The sequence below is a fragment of the Populus euphratica genome, unplaced genomic scaffold, assembly GCF_000495115.2.
Source record: "Populus euphratica unplaced genomic scaffold, PopEup_1.0 scaffold32.1, whole genome shotgun sequence".
Taxonomy (NCBI): domain Eukaryota; kingdom Viridiplantae; phylum Streptophyta; class Magnoliopsida; order Malpighiales; family Salicaceae; genus Populus; species Populus euphratica.
In genome coordinates, this window is record NW_011499861.1 from 579,348 (window position 1) to 583,610 (window position 4,263).

A 4,263-nucleotide genomic window follows, 5' to 3' on the forward strand; every position below is an offset into this window, starting at 1 on the left:
AAATCATTCATCTTATCAATGCTATTTTATTTTTAACATTTCTTTAACAAAATAGTTGTTTTTGTGAATAATAGCTTATTTAAACCATAAAAGAAAGTTTTAAAAAATAAAATTTTGATAATTTCTACATGAACGAATAAAATAAAAACCTCGCTTATTATGACAAGGAACAAGAATTGGTGGAGTTAATTAAAATATCCCAAGTATATATTTAATGACTTTAGTATAATAAACTTCTATTTAAATCAAAGGCAAAAATAGGCATTGTTTAACTTTCTTAAAAAAATATTGAAATGACTAAATTTCGAGTTGATCTTATTAAATTTAGATTTGCTTGTAAAATTTTTTACACCGGGTTATGAATTTAGTTATGCTAAAAATTATTTGTTGGAATATATTTCTTATTTAATTACACAAAACTAAAAATATATATTTGCAAGAAAGCAATTGGATAAGGTTTAACAAAAATAAATGAATGGTAATAACAAATTAATACCTAAAATAAATTTTTAGATTATTTATTTTCATGAAATTAAATTTAAATTATAAAAAGAGAAAATTAACGATAAAAAAAGTTAAAAGCCTAAACCTAGTAGGTTAATGCACTGAACTCATAAAGAGAAAGGTTAGGCTCACACACCTAATATTTTTTGTTGTTTTTTTGGATTGGCATCATTCTTCTCTTTTCTTAAAAGAAAATAAATAACATGTCATTTACATGTTTTATTTTCAACTATCCAAGAGATGGTCAGAAAATCGAGCATGTGTTTTCAGAAAAAAAAAATCATTTTTCCACTTATTTATTTAAAAACACATGACAAACATCCTTATAATCTAAATAAATCAATCTATAAATTCAAATAATCTTAAAATTGCTCCAATAACACAATCAGACTGTTTTCCACTTATTTATTTAAAAACACATGGCAAACATCCTTATAATCTAAATAAACCAATCTATAAATTTAAAAAATCTTAAAATTGCTCCAATAACACAATTAGACCGGAAAAAATTTCTTTCTCAACCCCTATCTACTTTTTGTAGCAAGATAAATGGTAAAAAAATACCTTATTGAAACTACTCTTGTCATATGAAACTCGTTGCACCAAAAATAACTTTTTTTATTGTTAAATATGATCAATCAATAACTTTCTATCTCATTCATTATTTCCAGCGAGTTTCTCTCTCATCTCTCAAATTTAAGAATTGAAAATTAAACAAAATAAAGTTTTGGATCAAAATAAAAAGATGTCAGACTAAAAGGATCGAAAATGAAATTACAAAACTTTAAAGGAAAAAAAATGCTAAATAGCCATTCCATAAACAATATTTAATAAAAAAAACTCAATCTCGATATTGGTTCCTAAATTGTAATCTTTTTACAAACACCAAAACTAAAATCTTTCTTGCAAAATTGGGCATGAACTTGATGACGAGATTTTTTTGACACCATGATAACTATATAGAAAATAGATAAAAATAAATCACAAAACTCAATTCTTAATCAACAAATATAAAATCATGAAACAAATTCTGACTGAAAAAAATAAAAAACATTATTACAATCCATCGTATTTATCCCTAAATATAATAGTATCAGCATATTAGAAATGCCATACATTTTATATTTTTGCTAATGACAAACTTAGTTATTTCACATGACATGTAGCAAAATAAACAACTAAGTTGTCTCATAAAACAACTCTAAAATCTCAAACTAACTGGAAAGTATAGAAATATAAAAGAACAAGTTTAATCAATCACACAATAAATTTATATAGTTCAACAACTTAAACATACTCCTTAGACAGGATGATATGAGAAATTCATTATGAGAAAGTAAGATATTATAATATGTCGCATAAAATTGTTCTCTCATTCGAGATCCCAAAATAACCTAAAACTCATATTTTCTATATTCTCTCCACTCACCTAAAGCATAAAGAATATTTATTTTCTCAAATTCAAATAAACCTTAACCCTAAAATATGATAACTTTAAGCTTTTATATATAAACCAAGTGTATGAATATTTATTTTCTCACATGGACCTATAATTTAAGATAAACTTAATAAATCTTCACATTTGCTTAAATTGAGTCAACTTATAAAACTTGAACTCTTTTTTATCTTCCTTACCAAATATATTTTAAGTACTACACAAACCAATAAAGTCCAAGAACTATTTGAACCTGACTATAAAGATAGGCTTTGTCAACATATCTGTACAGTTCTTAGTTGTAGCTATCTTCTTCATTTATACAGCTCCCTATGATATGATATCTAAAACTAAGTAATACATGATATTAATATGTTTAATCTTTTCATGGTGCATCTAGTTTTTCCAAATGGATAGCACTCTAGCTATCACAATATATATCAATCAACTTATATAACAAACCAATATTACAAGCCATACATATAAGCTATAAAGATGTAGCAAATATTTTGTTCGATTTGCATTCTAGATTTTTGCTCTAGCATCTTATTTGCTTTACTTTAATTTTGTTATGCAGCCTTTTGTAGTGTAGTTTGAATCATCTCAGTGAACTATTCTGGTGGTGGATGGTGTCCATGGTGGAGTGACGATAAGTCTCCAAAGAACTTCTCTTTCTTCTTTTTTTCTACTATTCGTCTACTGTTATTGCCTATCTTTTAAATCATACTATTAGATTACCTGATCTTATTGGATTTAATGAAGTTGATAACCCAAGTATCTAGTTTCTTTTACTTGTTTAAAAACACTATAATCACCTGAGTATCTCTTTTTTACATTAAAAAACTTGGATTGATTTGTGGTGTATCATATGTCACCGATGTAGATTTTTTCTATTATCTTTAGTGTAGATACACAGTTCCTTACATTTCCGGACTTCTTATAAAAGTTGAATATGATGTCTGCTAAAGTTAAAAAGAAACATAATAATGAGTCAAGAAATCATTAAAAGGGGATTGATTTGTGGTGTATCATATGTCACTGATGTAGATTTTTTTTATTATTTTTAGTGTAGACACACAGTTCCTTACATTTTCGAACTTCTTATAAAAGTTGAATATGATGTCTGCTAAAGTTAAAAAGAAACATAATAATGAGTCAAGAAATCATTAAAAGGCTAAAGTTTGTATGGCTAGATCGACGTGGAACATAAGACTTTTAAAATTGACTCCTAAAAGAAAAAATAAGCATAAAAAAGAACCACACACAATGATAATAGCATTAAGCAATATGTTGATCAAGATTGTTGCTTTACTTTATTTTATACTTTTACTCACTGAAGGATTTTTCAAGGTTGACATATTAGATTTTATGCATAAACGACTAGCTAAATAGAGTGTCCTAGGCTTGTGCCTTTCTCTCTTTTCAAATTACTTGTCTTCCTCTAAACTTACAGGTAAATTTGAGAAAATCTCAATTTAGTTCTCAATTGATTCATCCATTCTCAATTATCCCAAAAAAAATTTATCAATTGAGTCCCAGATGCTTCTAATGTTTCTCAATTGGGTTTTTCTGTCAAATTTTTTCTCCATATTCTATGCCATAAAAGATGTTGATTTAGAAAACAATTGATGAGGAATTTATTAAAAATTGATAAAAGGATCCAATTGAGAAATGTTTAGAGACATAATTGATAATATTTTTATTTTGGGATTTATTTGATAATCAGATAATAAGTTAAGGGTTTATTTTGAGATTTTTCTTAAAATCTCATCCTATCTATTTTTAATTTCCCCTCTTGACCATATCTTTCTTTTTTTTTTCTTCTTTTTTTAATTTGCTAGGGGTTAAGATAGCAAAATTTATCTAAGAAGAAACTTTGTCTAATTGAATATGATAAAAGCAACAAAAAGGTGGATTCAAAGAATAATAAGATTTTTTTTTCAAAAAAGCTTGTTTTAAAAATATATTTTTTATTTGAAATTAAGTTTTTAGTGTTTTCAGGTTGTTTTAACGCACTGATGTCAAGAATAATATTTTAAAAATAAAAAAAATATTTTGATGTATTTCCAAATAAAAAATACTTTAAAAAATAACTGCGAAGACCTTCTAAAATAAAAAAAATGGAGAAAAGGAGCACGAGATAATTAATATTGGAAAGTGATATACACACACTGCTAATATTTGCTAGGTAAGCGTAGAAAACTTTTTTGTGTGCAAAAACTAAAATGTCTTTGAAACTAAACAATAATAATTATGAAATTATTAGCAAATCCAATGCTAAAACATTTGGATGGTATCAGCAATTTTTTTTTTTTTAAGGTTAA